This window comes from Myotis daubentonii, chromosome 2, assembly GCF_963259705.1.
Source record: "Myotis daubentonii chromosome 2, mMyoDau2.1, whole genome shotgun sequence".
NCBI lineage: Eukaryota > Metazoa > Chordata > Mammalia > Chiroptera > Vespertilionidae > Myotis > Myotis daubentonii.
Genome location: NC_081841.1, coordinates 8,894,371 through 8,914,136, shown reverse-complemented (window position 1 = coordinate 8,914,136; position 19,766 = coordinate 8,894,371). Strand labels below are relative to the sequence as shown.

The following is a 19,766-nucleotide window of genomic DNA, read 5'->3' as shown; positions in this document are numbered from 1 at the left end:
GTGAAATTTGAGAATGTGTTATTAACATTGAATTTTTTCATTTCTTATGGTTCTAGGGACCTCATATACAGTAGTATATAAATAGTATTGTGACATATTTATGCATTTCAGTTCTCTATTACATGTTTTGAAATTTTAGATGCTATTTTTTCATATCACTTCATAGTATTATTATTTTTTAATTTCTTAGTGATTTCTTCCTCAGAACTTCAACTGCCCTTTCGTTCTTTTATTTTTTTCTTTCATGGATGCCATGTTCTTTGGAACCTTGCTTAGACCAAGTTAATGGTCTTTTAGGCTCCCTCCATGTGAATAGGAGTTCACTTTTTGAATAATAAGAATTATATGTCACAGGGGGAGGGCATCAGGATTTTAGAAATGCTTAGGTGGGGCATGGCCAAAAATGATTGGGAACCACTGCTCTCCACTTTACAAATAATTCTTCCAATAACCTTAGAACTTTGTGGTCGGATCACCAAAGGAGGAACGTAAGAGGCCTAAAGTTGTAAAGAAGTATAAAGGTATTAGACCATCTGGAAACAGGTGGGCTGAGCACCAAAAGGCACCAGCGCTGAGGGACTGGGAGTCAGAGCTTTTAAAGGTCTGTTCTTTGGGGAATTTGCTAAGCAGACCAGAGTTTTGGCAAGTACTGAGAAGGGAATGTTACTGATCTAAGCGGAAGAGAATGTCGGTTGGAAATGATGTAAAGGACTTTTTAGGAGAGGGGACATGGATTCCATTGTTTGGTCAGACCTAACCCTGTGTACCGTTTGTATCAGTAAACATGTGGCCCACTCTACTCTGTGCTGCCTCTCCATCTCCTGGGTGTGTCCCATGACAGGGAGAACACCCAGCCTCTTGACCACACAGCAAACCCCAGTTTCACTCCATCTGGTTTTCTTGTCGATCTTGATGAATAAACTATGACTCGGATTTCACACAAATTTCCCCCACTGATTTAATGTACTTCTGACAGTTCTATCAGCTTTCTGGGAGTTCCATTTATTTCCTCCTGTCTCCTTCCTGCAGCCATCATCTGTATATAAAAAGCCAGCGTCCGGAATGAGAGGAATGACTGATGACCGGTTGCTATGATGCTCACTGTGGCCAGTGAACTGGCCTGATCAGAGGGTGGGGCCTGCAGGCCAACCTCCTGCGGCCCCTCTCCCCAACCATCCCGCCCCCGATTGGCCCGCCCCACCTCGATAGGCCTGTAGCCCCTCATCCAGGGTGGCCCCACTGCCAATGCACCCCCACCATCCTGATCGGGCCCCAGCCCCTCCCCCAGTTGGCCCTGTCCCCAATGGGCCCCCACTACCCTGATCAGCCTGCAGCCCCTCCCGCTACCCGGACCCACCCCAGATCAGCCCCCACACCCCAATCAGGGGAAGGGCTAGCTGGCCAACACCCATGGCCCCGCCCGAGGCCTTTGGCCCCCTGGTCGGCACCCCCCACCAACAGCCTCTCTGTATGGCTGGCCATGCCCCCAATCGGCCCCCCAACCCCAATCGCCTGCGGCACCTCCCCTCAGCCAGCCTGGCCCTGATGAGGCCCTGATCAGGGTGGCAGGCTGGCCAACATCCTGTCATCTCCTCCTCACAACAGGCCTAGCCGCGATCTCCTCCGATAGGGGCCAGGCCGCCCGGGACCCCACCTGTTGACGAATTTGTGCACTGGGGCTCTAGTATTTTTACATATGAGGAGAAAGAGGAAAAGAGGAATGTGAAAAACATGAATCCCTGGGAAAATCTGATTGTTGGGGGTGATCAGGCCAGCAGGAGAGGGCAGTTGGGGGCCATCAGGCTGGCAGGGGAGCAGTTAGGTGTCAATCAGGCTGGCAGGGAGCAATTAGGGGGCAATCAGGCTGGCAGGCAGAAGCAGTTAGGGACAATCAGGTAGGCAGGCAGGCGAGTGGAGCCAGCTGTCCCGGATTGTGAGAGGGATGTCCCACTGCTGGACATCCCCCGAGGTGTCCCAGGTTGGAGACGGTGCAGGCCGGGCTGAGGGACACCTCCCCCCCTCGCCCCCATGCATGAATTTCATGCACCGGGCCTCTAGTAGTGACAATAATCTTTGTCGTAGAAAGTGTAAGGATGAGAAGATGGAGGGGCCTCTATCTTCCCCAACTTACCTACAATCTCCCTCTGGCTGATTTGGAAGAAGACCCACTTGTTCTTAGCTGTGCAGATCCACTAGGCAGCTTTTTCTGCACAAAAACCAGACACGTAATCCGGAGCCAGTGGTATAGAAGGAGCAAAATTAAAAGCAAATGTGGAAATTCCAGGAAGCTGAAGTTTTCAGAGGTTCATGATCAACTACTAGACCCGCTCTGCCTGCTAACCCCTTAGAGAAGCTAGCCCATGTCTTTCTGAGCTCAGTCCGTCCAGCCTCAGGAGGCTTCTGGGCTCAGCAGTCCGGACGAAATGGCCGGGCAGAAAGCAGAAACGCCCAAGATGGACGCCCAGCGGCTGTGTGTGGACCCCGGAAGCCAACGTGGCACTTATGTCAGCCTGCTTATCCATGAGGCGCCACGGCACCTCCCAGTGTTTCAGGGAGTGGCGGCAGAGTGATCATAGTATCGCGTGACAACACTGACTGATTTCAGAGAGAAAAAGCCAAGGCAAGGGAGAGGCAGGCTTTGCACCAGGCAACGAAGGGTAGCTCAGTTGGTTAAAGCATCACTCACTCTGGTTCGCCATGGTTGTGGATTCTAACATACATGTCATATATGAATGGCACATGCAAGAGTCAACCAATGAATGCATAATTAAGCGAACAATCAATGTTTCTCTCTCTCTCAATCTCAAATTAGTAATAATAGAAAGCACTCTGGATCATTTCTGTTCTATGAACTGTCATGGAAACAGATCTTTCCGTAGAGAGGATTTCTCTCAGTTCTTTCTGGGACTAACCTGCCTTGGGAGACAGGGAAGAAAGCAAATGCTGATTGTCTGTAGACTTTGTTTTATGAAGCAAAACAGCCGTCATCAACTACCCCTCCTGAGACCTGCCTGACACAGAGAGCCAAGGACTTGTCCGTATATTAATAGCTGATCCTAAGGTGGCTGACCTGCGTGGTCTTTGCTGTGTCCCAGAATGCTCTAGACCAGTGGTTCCCAACTAGGAACACATGCCCCATAGGGGGACAATTTGGTTTTTAAAGGGTGAAATTTGAGAATGTGTTATTAACATTGAATTTTTTCATTTCTTATGGTTCTAGGGACCTCATATACAGTAGTATATAAATAGTATTGTGACATATTTATGCATTTCAGTTCTCTATTACATGTTTTGAAATTTTAGATGCTATTTTTTCATATCACTTCATAGTATTATTATTTTTTAATTTCTTAGTGATTTCTTCCTCAGAACTTCAACTGCCCTTTCGTTCTTTTATTTTTTTCTTTCATGGATGCCATGTTCTTTGGAACCTTGCTTAGACCAAGTTAATGGTCTTTTAGGCTCCCTCCATGTGAATAGGAGTTCACTTTTTGAATAATAAGAATTATATGTCACAGGGGGAGGGCATCAGGATTTTAGAAATGCTTAGGTGGGGCATGGCCAAAAATGATTGGGAACCACTGCTCTCCACTTTACAAATAATTCTTCCAATAACCTTAGAACTTTGTGGTCGGATCACCAAAGGAGGAACGTTAGGAGGCCTAAATTTGTAAAGAAGTATAAAGGTATTAGACCATCTGGAAACAGGTGGGCTGAGCACCAAAAGGCACCAGCGCTGAGGGACTGGGAGTCAGAGCTTTTAAAGGTCTGTTCTTGCCCTGGCCAGTTTGGCTCAGTGGATAGAGCATCGGCCTGCAGACTCAAGGGTCCTGGGTTCAATTCTGGCCAAGGGCATGTACCTTGGTTGCGGGCACGTACCCAGTAGGGAGTGTGCAGGAGGCAGCTGATCGATGTTTCTCTCTCATCAATGTTTCTGACTCTCTATCCCTCCCCCTTCCTCTCTGTAAAAAATCAATAAAATATATTCTTTTAAAAAAGAAAATGATTTTTTTTTGTTTTTTGTTTTTTTTCCAAAAAAAGGTCTGTTCTTTGGGGAATTTGCTAAGCAGACCAGAGTACTGAGAAGGGAATGTTACTGATCTAAGCGGATGAGAATGTCAGTTGGAAATGATGTAAAGGACTTTTTAGGAGAGGGGACATGGATTCCATTGTTTGGTCAGACCTAACCCTGTGTACCATTTGTATCAGTAAACATGTGGCCCACTCTACTCTGTGTTGCCCCTCCTGTCTCCTGGGTGTGTCCCATAACAGGGAGAACACCCAGCCTCTTGACCACACAGCAAACCCCAGTTTCACTCCATTTGGTTTTCTTGTCGATCTTGATGAATAAACTATGACTCGGATTTCACACAAATTTCCCCCACTGATTTAATGTACTTCTGGCAGTTCTATCAGCTTTCTGGAAGGTCCATTTACTTCCTCCTGTCTCCTTCCTGCAGCCATCATCTGTATATATAAAAAGCCAGCATCCGAAACGAGAGGAATGACCGATGACCAGTCGCTATGATGCCCACTGTGGCCAGTGAACTGGCCTGATCAGGGGGTGGGGCCTGCAGGCCAACCTCCTGCGGCCCCTCCCCCCAGCCAGCCTGCCCCTGATTGGCCTGCCCCACCTCCATAGGACTGCAGCCCCTCATCCAGGGTGGCCCCACTGCCAATGCACCCCCACCATCCTGATCGGCCCCCAGCCCCTCCCCCAGTTGGCCCTGTCCCCAATGGGCCCCCACTACCCTGATCAGCCTGCAGCCCCTCCTGCTACCCGGACCCACCCCAGATCAGCCCCCACACCCCAATCAGGGGAAGTGCTAGCTGGCCAACTCCCATGGCCCCGCCCGAGGCCTTTGGCCCCCTGGTCGGCACCCCCCACCAACAGCCTCTCTGTATGGCTGGCCATGCCCCCAATTGGCCCCCCAACTCCAATCGCCTGCGGCACCTCCTCTCAGCCAGCCTGGCCCTGATGAGGCCCTGATCAGGGTGGCAGGCTGGCCAACATCCTGTCATCTCCTCCTCACAACAGGCCTAGCCCCGATCTCCTCCGATAGGGGCCAGGCTGCCCGGGACCCCACCTGTTGACGAATTTGTGCACTGGGCCTCTAGTGTTTTTATATATGAGGAGAAAGAGGAAAAGAGGAATGTGAAAAACATGAGTCCCTGGGAAAATCTGATTGTTGGGGGTGATCAGGCCGGCAGGAGAGGGCAGTTGGGGGCCATCAGGCTGGCAGGGGAGCAGTTAGGTGTCAATCAGGCTGGCAGGGAGCAATTAGGGGGCAATCAGGCTGGCAGGCAGAAGCAGTTAGGGACAATCAGGTAGGCAGGCAGGTGAGTGGAGCCAGCTGTCCCGGATTGTGAGAGGGATGTCCCACTGCTGGACATCCCCTGAGGTGTCCCAGGTTGGAGACGGTGCAGGCCAGGCTGAGGGACACCTCCCCCCCTCGCCCCCATGCATGAATTTCATGCACCGGGCCTCTAGTAGTGACAATAATCTTTGTCGTAGAAAGTGTAAGGATGAGAAGATGGAGGGGGCCTCTATCTTCCCCAACTTATCTAGAATCTCCCTCTGGCTGATTTGGAAGAAGACCCACTTGTTCTTAGCTGTGCAGATCCACTAGGCAGCTTTTTCTGCACAAAAACCAGACACATAATCCGGAGCCAGTGGTATAGAAGGAGCAAAATTAAAAGCAAATGTGGAAATTCCAGGAAGCTGAAGTTTTCAGAGGTTCATGATCAACTACTAGACCCACTCTGCCTGCTAACCCCTTAGAGAAGCTAGCCCATGTCTTTCTGAGCTCAGTCCGTCCAGCCTCAGGAGGCTTCTGGGCTCAGCAGTCCGGACGAAATGGCCGGGCACAAAGCAGAAATGCCCAAGACGGACGTGGCTAAGCGTGGACCCCAGAAGCCAACGTGGCACTTATGTAAGCCTGCTCCGTGGGGCGCCACGGCCACCTCCCAGCATTTCAGGGAGGGGCGGCAGAGTGATCATGGTATCACTGACAACACTGACTAATTTCAGAGAGAAAAAGCCAAGGCAAGGGGAGAGGCAGGCCTTGCACCAGGCAACGAAGGGCGAGCAGGGCCAAGACTCAGAGCAAGTGTCACAGTTGGCCTCTGGCGCTGTTTACACTTATTTTCTGTCTTTTTTTCCCTATAACCTGCCTTCCTCCTGGTTCCTCAACATTCACCAGCCTGAGTGCCACTGGTCACCCCACATCCCCTTTGAGGAGCAGAACTCATGCCAGACTCACAGGGGTGGAGTCCTGTTGTCCAAAGGGCCCTCTGATAAGAACGCAGAAAGGACCCCAGACGGACGTCCTTGGCCTTGGTGAACACGGTCTCCTGGCGGAACACCTGGGGTGGGGGCTACAAAGTCACATGAGGTGAGATGGGCGCCTCTTGGCATGGGCTGAGATCACCCCACTTAGGGACCCAAAAGACCCAGTGACTAGTAAGTCGGGCTCAGCTGGATCCCCGACCTCACAAGAAAGATCACCTGGGAGGACGACAGCTCTGAGGGGGGGTCGTTCCCTGTGGCTGTGGTTTCCCATCCTGGTTGCTCAACATTGCGGGTTTATTGCGTTTGTCAAAAATCCCTCTCCCAGAAGTTGTAGTGGTTTCAGGAAGGAACAAATTAGAAACATATATTTAATCTGTCAGTGTTACCTGACAACTACCCTAAAATTCAGAGCTCCAATCTGCTCCCTAAATTCCAACTGCCATGCTGGAATCTGGGAATACAGATGTGTTTAGGACCTGGTACCCATCCTCATGGATATCGGTTAAGCAGGAAAAATTGGGCATATTCAAGGGAAAGGAATACAAGTCCACAATCCTTGAGGGTCACATGGATCTTGGATTTCAGAATGTATCAGATTTTAGAAAGATAATATGGGGCATATACCATTGTTCTCACAGCACACCACATGGGAATGAAACACAATTCATATTGCTGCAGTGAAATGCATGAGAATTCCCAGTAAGCAGGCTAAAGAAAAAGACTATAAATAGCCTCCCGTCTATTCAGGGCAGGTTTAAAAACCAAATGATTTACCCCAGCTGGTTTTGCTCAGTAGATAGAGTGTCGGCTTTGGGACTGAAGGGTCCTGGGTTCGATTACGGTCAGGGGCACATGCCTGGGTTGCAGGCTCGAACTCCAGTAGGGGCTGTGCAGAAGGCAGCCGATCAATGATTCTCTCTCATCATTGATGTTTCTATATATCTTTCTCTCTCCCTCTCTTCTTTCTGTCTTCAAAGGACACCCGCTTTGGATGGAAGATTTGTCTGTCATTGTGAAATATAATGTTTCAGCAGAAACCCTGTAGGCCAATCTTGGTTGAGATTCTAGGATCTCTCATTATGCAATACAAAAAAAGGGGGGAAATTATAAAAGGCACAATAGCATGGTTGGATAAGTTATTTGATGGTATCCTGATTGGATGGATCCTCTAAGAGACTTAACAGTCAAGTCCACTGGGTTATTGTTCTCTGCAAAATATACTATAAATCATACCTCCCTGTTTCTCATTTTATATCCTTTCAGCTTTGTGTTTCCCTCCCTCAGAAAGCCTTCCATTGTTAATTTACCATTTCTTATTCTTGACATGCAACATTTTCCTAGTACACTTTTCTAAAGCCCTTGTTATTGGCCCAAACAGTACTAGACAGAGGGGATAAAAAAATAAATAGTACATTGTCCCAACACTCAAGGCCCAGAAGACATACAAAGGAGAGATGGTTCCTTTCTACCTGGAAGACTGGGATTTGTAAAAGGTTTCATGCAGCAGGTGGTACTTAGATTAGTAGGTACTTAGGGAATATTTATGAAGTGAATGAAACAGAAGGAAGAACTATAACTAACATTTCCAAGCACAATAACTTGGCATATTTTTTTAATGTATTGAATTTATTGGGATGACATTGGTTAATAAAGTTATATAGGTTTCAGGTGTGCAATTCTAGAATACATCATCTGTATATTATATTATGTGTTCACTAAAGTCAAGTCTCCTTCCATTACCATTTATCCCCCTTTATTTTTTTCTACATCCCGCAACCCCTTTACCTCTGGCAGTCACCAAACTCTTTATTGTCTGTGTCTATAATTTTTTTTTCTTTGCTTAATACCTTCACCTTTTTTTTTTACACCCAGCCCCCAGGCAAATTAAGGCTTAACTTGTAAGCTAAGGAGGACTATTTAAAAGTTTAGAGTAATGGAATCTTACACTCAGATTTGGTGTTCAAAAATGTCACTCTGAAGCAGTGTAGTGGACCTGGACTGCAGGCAAGGAGACAATTGCCATATTTCAGGAAATGAGAATGCCTGGGCTTAGCAGTCATTTTGGAGAGAGGAAAGAGAATGTAAGAAGCACTTACCACCCTGGCGGGTGTGGCTCACTTGGTTGAGCAGCAAGAGATCTCAGGGTTCCATTCCCCCAGCAGGACACATGCTTGGGGGTTTTGGCTGGATCCCGAGCAGGAGGCAGCTGATCCTGTGTCTCTCTCCCTCAAAAATCAATAAAAACATATTAAAAACAAAAGCACGTACCCTCTTATTAAATATTAGGAGAAAAATAGAAAGTTATTGAAAATGACTCCTGTTTTGAGTGAATGGATACATGGTTATATCATCAATCACCTTAGGGAGCGCAGGAGATGACACCTACTTCACAAAAAAGATAATGACTTCCTTTGGGGGTAAGAACTTTGAAAATATATTTGAAGGGCCTACTATGGACAGACACTCATTTCAGCAATCAATATCTGTTCCCTAATAAATGCGAGAGCAGGATCCTGCTGCAGGGAGAAGCCTGACAGTGATCGCGTCCATGTGGAAATGTTCAAAAGCAGGCATCTGCGCAGGGCGGCCAGGGAATCATGAGTGAAGCCTTGGCCAGAGTTCCAGGTCTATGAGTCAGAGTCAGTTCATAAGTGGTCATGGACATGATTGGAGGGAATGAGAATTCCCAGGAACAAAGACAGAGGGACCACAGAGGTTTGGGGAGTGGCAGCATGTAAACAAATCATGATAATGTACGGCTAAAGTGCCGGCAGGGATGGCCAGGCCAAAAGTGCCCAGGAGAGTATGAGAACAGAGTGATTGACTGAGTCTGCATTAGTCGGTGAAGGCTTCATCAGAGAGGAAATGTTTGCACAGAGGAGTAGTAGTCGTCTGGGTACTCAAGAGGTAAAGAGAATTCTAGGCAGAAGGACCCACCTCACAAAGGAGGGAGAGGGCATCTTGGGGAGAGTGGGGGTAGGGAGGGACAGGGAGGTATTTCACGTGGTGGGCGTGGGTATGAGCAAGTGTGCGGTGAGAGAGGGAGCTGAAGTCACAAAAGAACCAACTAGAGCCAGTCCAGACACAAACCAGCAAGCCCCTGCTATTGAATAGACGTCGCTCAAGTGCCTTGCTTTGTCCTACATGCGAAAGTGACTTTGTGTTTATGTGACTTTATGCTTCTTTCCTTTTTCTTTAATGTTGCCTCCCTGGTGATCTTAATGGCTCTTTGTAGGCGGCTTTTTAAAAAATTCCTCATCCTCTTTTTCTCATGCCTTACATCCTCCTCATCCTCAGTTTGATTTCAGAGGCTGATCTCAAAACAAACAAAGAAATATATTTTCTCAGATAAAAAGACACTCATAGGCTTGGCAGTCCTGCAAGAAATTCCCAAAGATAAGTAGATGATTGTTGTGGGATTTGGGGTGCAATTCTTTTAGATAACAGACACTAGCTTGGCTAAGTAATCAAATAGGGAAAATGTTGATGGCTAAAGAAGCCTTAGCTTTAACTTTCTTCTAACTCAAGACAAGCCAAATAGCAAAAAGAGATATATTGAAAGGCAGTGACATTTTTTTAAAAATTGATTTTAGAGAGAGGAAGAGAGAGAGAGAAACATCGATGTGAGAGAGAAACATCAATCGGTTGCGTCCTGCACACGCCTGGACCAGAGATCAAACCCACAACCTGGGTACATGTCCAGACAGGGAATCAAACCTGACACCTTTTGGTGTACTGGATGATGCTCCAACCAACTGAGCCACACTGGCCAGGGCAGCAGTAACATTTAAGTATTAAACTTGTCTAGCAAGATCTAAGTGTGTGTGTGTTTGTGTGTGTGTGTGTGTATGTATGTGTGTATGTGTGTCTGTCTGTCTGTCTTTATGACAAAGACAGTCCAGGTGGTGATACCAATGAGAACTCGCTCCTAAAAAAATAGAAAACTTTTCACATGTAAATCTCTAATCATTAATAAAGAGAAGGCTGGGAGAGGCTGGTAAGTTTTACCTCATAAAGCAATGACCTTAACTTTGGCACAGACAGTACAGAAATAATTCACCACACAGCCATGAAGCTGGGATTGTGAGTCTTAACAAAGAAATCCTCCTGCCTCACCAGCATCAACAGCAGCTCTAGTTTGCTGACAAGCCCTTTCGCCGTCACCACCATGCCCGGCCATTGCCTCAAACATGAAAAAGAAGACATTGGACAAGTTTCACAGTTGTGCAGCTTTGTGTCAACGACATGGCAAACTGCCCACCACTACAGTAAACAAACAGAAAATGTCACCGCTGCTGAATAGCTGAATACCCCCTTCCCACTGTCTACTCTTTTTTTTTCTTCCATAGATGCTTGTCTTAAATGTGCATTATTCAGGAAATTATACTGATCAAGGCAACACTGAGACCCAGACAGGTGCAAGGGAGTGCTCAGGGTCACCAGTCTGTGGCAGAATTGCACAGAGCCCTGTGCCTCATTCCATGGAATTTCTCTTCCTGCAGGCTTATTTCTCCTGCATGGTCAGGAAGTTAGGGATCTATGTAACTATTCACAAATAAGACCAGTTTACCTATCTGTCTGTGGCTAGTCTTATCTTTCACAGCCCCATCCTTTCGCACTTCCCTGTTTTTTTCTTCCATGTAAAATTATATACTTTTAGGTTACGCCTTTTTCAGGGAACACAGAATCTGATAAGTCAGATTCAGGGTGGGAAGGCAGATGGGTGGGTAAATATGGTTCCCGAAGGAGAAGAGGAAACAGGTTTGGCCGTGCCAACTTTCCCACGTGGAAGTTATTATTATAGATGATAAGAGTCTCCTCTGAGGCAGAAAGCGGCCTGGGAATGGGGGAGGGCGAAGAGGGGAAGAGGCGTAAGATTATCAGGGATTTTAATTTTCTTTTCCCTGCTGAAGTTTGCATTTTGAAAATGCTAGTTAGTTGTCAGCAGGGTGCTCACAGAATCTTTTCTCTTTACTCTGGCATCCAACAAGCCACAGACAGATACAGGAAAGTGTACTGGACGGGGCTTGTCTCATTCTGGCTCAGACAACTCCCTCTGGGTTTCCTCCTTTGCAAATGGAGAAAGGTGCCAAATGTACGTTTCCCTAAATGCCAAGGAGGAGCAATTTGCAGAGTGTCTCTCCTGTGTTAAAATTATCCACTCTATGCCATAAATAGGGAGGAGAAAATATCCTAGAAATTAGGAGCAGGCTGTCAGAGGATAACATCTCTCCTGGGACCTTTTCCTTACTGTGCAGAAATTGTTAAGAATTCTGCACTAGGCCAGAAACAGGTTGCTGCAATTCTACCACTGGAACATTGGAACACGGTTGGCATGGTTTAGGACAGATATCTCCATGAAATGAGATCTGTTCCCATCTCTCTTCTGAACCCGCCCCACATCATCGTCTTGCTGCTGTGCTCTCCTGCCGAATGTAGCGTGTCGCAGACACTCCAGCCACTGGAAATTCACTACATACTGAAGGGGTTCACAGCACCGAGTGACATTTTTGAGTGTCAAAAGTTCCCCGTTAGGTTTAGCCAAAATCCGCCCTCTAGATTCTACTCACTGTTCCTTATTCTTCCCGGGGAGATTTTCTTCTGGAATTTAGAGCCCATGTGTTTAGGACCGAGAAAGATCTGTTGTGATGTACAGTTCCGTTATTGCAACTATACCTCAAACAGTAATGAAAGTGAGAACAGCCACTTTCTCTGAGAGTCACTTAATGATGTCATTTGAAGGCCACATGTTACATAGCTCAGTAATAAATATTTTTTTGGAAATTCTAATCTTTCACAGATTTTCTGAATTCTGGATGTCTAATATATGGATTCTCACTTAAATTTGCAAAAGGGGAATTAAGATATTTCCTCATCCAGAACATATCCCACCATGCCTACTATGCATCCCAATAAAGACTTAGAGTTGTTGCCAAGATGCTGTGTTTCTTTCTTGCATGGTTCCACAGGGTGTTTGCATCAAGTGAATAGGCAGGAATGCTTAATTTGAGAAATCAGCTTTGTTGAGGTGTAACTGACGTACAATAATTTTCCCAAAGTTAAAGTGTACAATCTGATCAATTTTGACATGTTTACATCTATGAAACCATCACCATAATCAAAGGTACCTTCCTCATATCCCTCTGCAATCCCTCCTTCTGAATCCAACCCCCCTATCTACCCACAGAAACCACTGCTCTGCCTTTTGTAGCTATAAATTGGATTTCATTTTCTAGAATTCTGTACAAATAGAATTATGTCACTTGCACTTTTTTGGTCTGTCTTCTATAATTAAGTATAACTATTTTAAGATTCATCCATGTTTATTGCTAAGTAGTATTTTAATGCATGGATATGCCATTCACCTGTTAGTGGACATTTGCGGTGTTTCCACTTTGGGGTTATTATAAATTGAACGACTATGAATGTTTGGTACAATTTTGTGTGGACATATATCTTCATTTCCTTTTAGAAGATATCTAAGAACGGAATGGCTGTGTAATATTGTAGAAATGTTACTTACTCATTGACTGAGTAGCTAGTGCACCTTAACCACATCACCAAGCTCAGCGGCAGTTTCGCAATGCCCCAGTGACATAAATTATAAATAAATCAATTCACTTCTGGACAATTTGCATCTCATCTTCTTGGTTGCAATAAAAAACTCAATAAAATACATTTAATTGTTGATAAAGAAGACTCAAAACAGTTAAGGATTTTACCTTCCATCACAAAGCTTGCAAATGGCAAAGGTGAGACTCAAAGCCATTTTAATTTTTCTATAGAACACCCCCCGCTCTGTCTCCCCACGCCTTTCATGCTTCAGTGAGGTTTATGGAGGAGGTGTAATTTTTGTCAGCCTTTAATAGCTGGGTGATATTTGAATAAGAGCAAAGAAGAAATGCCAAACATGTGGAAATAAGAAACTGTGAGATGTGTTTGGGAAACTATAAAACATTTTCTCCTTTGCTCCCAAAAGAACAGCTCACCAAATTTCAGTTATTGAGAGTCCTCCATTGTTTGGTGCCAGGTATAAAAGGACTAGCCTGACAACAGTGCAGTGAAGGTCTGGGGGTGGGGGTGGGGGGTGGGTGGGTGGGAGCAGGGTGGAGGGGGCCAATGGGCGAAAAGGAAGAACATCTGTAATACTTTCAACAATAAAGATAAATTTAAAAAAGAGTGAATATCATAAAAAAGAATTTTGCTTAATCATTTAAGATAATCCATGTAAATCACTCAGCATAAATTGTGACACAAATAATGAATTGCTCATAAAAAAAAAATTGCCTGGAAAAAGTGAAGATTTATGTAGGTAAGTTGCGGGCATTTGGGCTGGGAGCAGCATTCCTGGTGTAGGAGTTCTCCCCTTTTTCTCTGAGGGGAGAGCTGCTACAGATTTCTGAGCACATGCAAGATATGATGATTTACAGCAATCCAGCCAGTGGTCTGAATTGATAAAGGCAGGGTGATTAGTCAAGTATCCATTGAAATATCCTGATGATGTGGGAGTGAGAGTTGGCAAATGAGGATGGCAAAAAGAATGGAAAGGAAGACACTCATGTGAAAAGCACAACGGAAAATTACCCACTTTTTGTGACTAATTAGGTATAATTAATTCTTGAATTTTTTTTTTCTCATAACTTGTTCCACTCTTATGGAGAATAAGCCCTATTTAGTCCTAAGGCTTTACCCATAATTTTCTCAGTTAAGGAAAGAGAACAGATTGGCTGACTTGTCTCTATTAGTAGGTATAGTCTTGTTGGCATAAACAGATCTTTTTAGATGATTACAGCCTTGTCATTTTCTTTGGCTCATCCAAATAGACATATAAATATAGGATGGCTGAAAGATGAAACTAGATGTAAGTAACCTCTAAACCAGGCCCTGAAAGATGCTGCTAAAATATTACATTAGATTGATGTATTGACATTGTCTCTTTTGCTCTCAAAATAATTGCTCACCAAATTTCAGCTACTTTGGGGTCCTCCATTGTTTGGTACCAGTTAGTTAAAGTTTAGCAACATGAAGTTCATGTTTAAAATGTGTGGTTCATGTTTAAGCTTGGTGAATTTTGGATGAAAGGGGCGGGGGGACTTCAGAAAACACTGGTGTGTAACTAACTGAAACTCAGCCTTCAAGTGAAAGAATATGAAACTGAAAGGGCTGTCAAGCTGGGAAAGTCTTAAGAAGAATCTTTGGATAATGGTTTATAATATTACTAGAGGCCCGGTGCACAAAAATTTGTGCACTCGGTGGGGAGGGGAGGTCCCTCAGCCCGGCCTGTGCCCTCTCGAAGTCTGGGACCCCTCGGGAGATAACGACCTGCTGGCTTAGGCCTGCTCCGGGGTGGCAGAGGGCAGGCCCAATCCCTAGGTGCAGCCCCTGGTCGGGCTCAGAGCAGGGCCGATTGGAGAGTTGGGGCGCCGCCCCCTGTCATGCACAGGGCAGGACGGAACTGGAGGTTGTGATGCCACCCTCAGTCATGCTCAGGGTAGGGCAGATTGGGGGGTTGGGGCATCACCCCCGTCACACTCAAGGCAGGGTCGATGGGGAGGTTGCGGCACCACCCCCTGTCATGCACAGAGCAGGGCCCATCAGGGGGGTTGGGGCTCTGTACCCTGTCACACACAAAGCAGGGCCAATCAGGGGTTGGGGCGCTGCACCCTGTCACACACAGAGCTGCAGGGCAATCAGGGGGTTGGGGAGCTGCCCCCTGTCACGCTGATCCCGGTGCCGGGAGGCCTCGTGGCTCCGCTGTTCCTGGTGCTGGGAGGCATATTACCCTTTTACTATATAGGATAGAAGCCTGGTGCACGGGTGGGGGCCGGCTGGTTTGCCCTGAAGGGTGTCCTGGATCAGGGTGGGTGTCCCCACTGGGGTGCCTGGCCAGCCTGGGTGAGGGGCTGACGGCTGTTTGCAGTTGGTCACACCCCCTTCAGGGTGGGGGTCCCCACTGGGGTGCATGGCCAGTCTGGGTGAGGGGATGAGGGCTGTTTTCAGGCTGGCAGGTGACTAAAGCTCCCAACCGCTCCTTTTTTTCTTTTTCTTTTTTATTCTGGGCCAGCTTTAGTTCTGAGGCTTGGCTCCAGCTCTGAGGCCTCAGCTGCTGAAAGCAGGTATCTGGTTTGTTTGGGTTCTATAATCGAAACACTGTTTCAGCTCCAGCTCTGAGATCCCAGCTGGCTGAAAGCAGGTTTCTGGGGTTTTGTTTAGCTTCTATATTTGTAACAATGTTTCAAACTGCAAGCTCAGAGGCCGGCAGCGGAAGGCGGGGAACCTGGCTTCCCCCGTCACTGAAGCAAGCAAGCGTCCTGTTCGCTTCAAGCTGCCTGGCTGCCGGTCGCCATCTTGGCTGGCAGTTAATTTGCATATCGCCCTGATTAGCCAATGGGAAGGGTAACGGAGGTACGGCTAATTACCATGTTTCTCTTTTATTAGATAGGATCTTTCCCTAAGGACTGAGAAATGGAAAATAAATGAGTTTTTCTATGAGTGGCTTTTGGCAAAGCACCATAAATGCACTTCGTTAAAAATATCCTGGTGCCTCAAACTCACAGGCTGGGATATGCACTATGCATATTTTAAGGGGCTAATGGGAGTTTATGTGAGAGTGATCCCTGGGAGACCCCATGAGAAAGATACTCATGGAAACAGACCCTCCTGCTTCCTTACATGGGCATTAAAAATCCAGTGAGTCATTCAACTGCCATGGTGTTTGTTCTATTTGTTACTCTGTTTCTGTGCCTTCATTTCTCCCCCTTGAATGAAGGAAAATATTCCCTATATCAGCCAAGTCATAGGTGTATGTGGTTTCTACACCCCAGTATAATCTTTGGGGCTGGAACTCTAGGTCTTTGCCACAGTCAGAGTGGGTATGGTTTGGGGACAGTTTGGGTGGGGAGAGAATCGTCATTGAGTAGCTGTCATGTCGGAGACCATGAGTTAAATGCTGTTACACAATCCATCTCTTCATTTTCTCAACAAGCCAAGGACAAGGGAACAGTGTAACAGTGTCAAAGCTCCTCCATCTAGTAAGCTGAAGGAAGAATCGAAGTTTGAAATAAGCAGATTGAAGCAGAAGCTGTTCCATACCCCTCCATCGGCAAGCAAGCCAGCTACTGCCCTGCCTCAGATGTGACAGCACCAAGGTAAGCAAGAGTCCCAGACAGTCCCCTCCGCATGTGAAGCAGAGAGCTGATGGTGGGTGATGGGGAGTAGTGTACACATACTTGGGCTCCAATACCTTCTGGGTGGGAAGGCTCGGAGGCTCACGTATTATTGACTCTCGAAGATATCCAGTGGGATAGAGCTCCTGCTACTTACCGTGGTAACACACACTTCACTGACTTCCTTCTCTGTCTTAGTTCCTCATCCTACTATGAATATTTCTTGCAATCACTGTCCACATCAATTGCTTGACTCATGGTAAACTTTCTGGGGAAACCCAAACTAGAAAACTGGGAGCTCTTTGCTTTTCATTGCAACTAAAAGAAATAATTTTTTTTTTCAGGCCAGTGGGGGCCTTAGACCAGATGACTTTCAATCATCAAAAGTTTTCTTTCACCCTTGGTCACATATCTCCTTTTTCCCCCTCATGTTTTTGTGCCGTTATTAATTTTGTCCCAGAGTTTTCTTTCTCTAGGTGGATAAAAACCAAGGAATTGGGGCTCCCCACCTGGAATGCGAGACTGTAACTATATCCTGGACAAGAATGGCACATTTCCAAGATGACCATAGGCAGCCAAGGCATTATAATACATGTGGCTTTTAACCATGGGAAAATATAAATCATGCTTCACACCTGGCCCTGTCTGTTTATTGGGAGTTACTTGCAAAGCACTCTGCTTACCCTTGCATTCTGCATTAATAGCACGTTCTTTCCTGGAACAAATTTCCCCTAAAGCTGAGATTGTAGAGGGTCACTATGAGCTTTATTCATGAATGCAGCTCAGAGAAAAAACCTGATCCATGTAACTAATGCTGAAAAGGCTATTAGCACAATGCTAAATTAACTTAGAGACCTCCACTCCCAGCCCAAATTAGGGCATTGGTCAGAAGCTGTAGGTTGTCCATGCAACTGGAAGAGGCAATATCTCAGCATGGGGTATAGATAATATCACTTGTTGTGCCTGGGGCATCTTCTTCCTATTTTTCATTCTCTCCTCCCTACTCTTTGATAGGCATGTAACCGGATTCTGACAGAAAATAAGAGACAGAGATATGTATGTGTGGTGGGGCAGGGGGTGGGGGGAGATACTTATGTGTTGGAAAAGAGTGGTGGTGATAAGAAGCAGATCTTCTACTGAGAATTAGCCCCTAGAACTAATCCAGCTAAATTCCTCATTGAGAGAAGAGAAAACCGAGTTTTTAAGAGGGTACTGACTTGTGCAAAGGTAACACTCATCAGAAGTAGAGTCAGAACTAGAACTATGGTCTTTGGTCCACAGAATTCATTGCTCTGTTTAGGAACTATGCTACTACAGTATATAAGAAGTTGTTGTCTCCTTCGAACTCAGTCCAGTGAGGTCCAAAATTGGTCACTTACCAAAGACTAGAAGAAAAGTAGGGTAAGAGGGTGGGCAGTCTTTGTAATATTAGTATCTTACATTCTTCTCAAGTGAAGGAATAATTATTAGTATCCCTATGCAGCAGAAAGGTAAAATGTTTTACCCCAGCTTATACCAATAGTTAATATGACCAGGTCTTGTAAATTGTAGCACAGTGCTTATATCACTAAAATATAGTTTCTCTCATGTACCATCTATGTATCATCTATAATAATAAAAGCATAATATGCTAAATGGACCAGACAGCCGGTCTTCCATACTTCCTTCCGGATGAAGCCAGGGCTATAAGGGCCGAGGCAAGGTGGCTGTGAGGGCCAAGCCCCTTGCACGAATTTTGTGCATTGGGCCTCTTGTTATGTATAAGCTTCATGAGGGGAACAAAGTGGTCTCTTTGGGTCATTGCTGTTTCTCTAATATAAAAAGTCCCCACCTGGGGAAACAACCTTTCTCTGGGAGGTGGTCCTTTCTAAAACACATAGCACTAAGAGGGGGAGCAAACATATGCCATATACACCAGGTCTCTTGAAACATAAGCTGTGCAGGTGTTTCTTCCCTGCAGCAACTGTGTCAAGCAGCAAGGGTGGACCAGCTTCCAGCAGGTGCCGTCATCACAGTGGCCCGCCAATAGGCACCTTGGGCTGCAGAGCACAGGGCACTGCACTTCACGCCAACAGCACCTGCCAACCTCACGGTAAGTGGCCACTAGTCCCAGCCTTTGTTGCCAGGCTGCCGGCATCACCCAGGGGAGAGCCTCCTTGTCTTTCCTCAGGTGGCAAAATTGGGCCCCGAGTGAGGAACAAGTGTCAACATAGGAAGGGTCAGGACTAAGAATAAAGATGACAAAACTCAAACCCATAATGTTAGTATTTTTGTGTTGAAGTCAAGACGAATGCACTGTGTTTAATTTCAATGAACGTACAATGTGTAAGCGAACTGGGCACATTCTCAGAGTTACCAGGTTTGGGATGTCAATTTAAAACAGGAAATGGAGTAATTTATCTCTATTAACGATTGTAAGTTGAAAGGCACTCTGCCCAGAACAATGGATGAGAGGAGGGAGCTTCAAGTTCATTAGTTCCCAGCAAGGGAGAGGGAGGGAGTGGCAGGCAGGGGTGCAGATGGGGCTGTGAAAACCGCACCATCAGACATTTTCAAAGCAACTGCCGGGTGCACCACCCTCTCCCTTCTTCCGCAGGCTTCAGAAATAATAACATCTAGGTGGGCCAGTGTGGATCAGTGGTTCAGCATCGACCCATGAACCAGGGTGTCATGGTTCGATTCCCAGTCAGAGCACATGCCCAGTTGCAGCTCAATTCCCAGTAGGCGTGTGCAGGAGGCAGCGGATTAATGATTCTCTCTCATCACTGATGCTTCTATCTCTTTCCCTCTCCCTTCCTCTCTGAAATCCATTAAAAGAAATATACACTTAAAAAAACAATTAAACAGAAAAGCAAAAGCAAAATAAAAGAACCACCCCCAACTACTTCCTGGAGTTCCCCTCGCTTGTTTTTAGCTCTGCCCAAAGCTGGCCCCGTGGAAGCTCTGCTCTGCCACCTGCTGGCCAGAGGGCAGGGACCCTGAGTGCCCCCTTGGCCCCGGACCATCTCCTGCAGCTGAATCATCTGGGCCTCCATGCTCTTCAGCTTCTTCTCATTCTCCTTGGCCTGCGCCAGGATCTCCTCGCGAGAAGCCCAGGTGTCATCCAGCTCGCGCATGTAGTGCTTCCTCTGGGCCTGTGGGGGGAGGAGACGCTTGATATCAGCACCCTGACCCCAGTGGCCACTCATGTCCACCCCACCTCACCTCCCACCTGCCACCCCATCCCAGAGACAACCGCCAACAGGGGCTTGTGACTGGCTTTTTCTTGACACCACAGGGAACCAGCTTAACTAAAAGGGCAAAACAGT

General features: G+C 46.4%; 1 protein-coding gene across 1 annotated transcript in view; it reads right to left on the bottom strand.

Annotated features, from left to right (window-relative positions):
• The window catches only part of LOC132227029 (apolipoprotein L2-like), a 147,516-nt gene that overhangs the window by 19,179 nt on the left and 108,571 nt on the right, over positions 1–19,766 (bottom strand). The gene's annotated exons all lie outside the window — the stretch shown is intronic.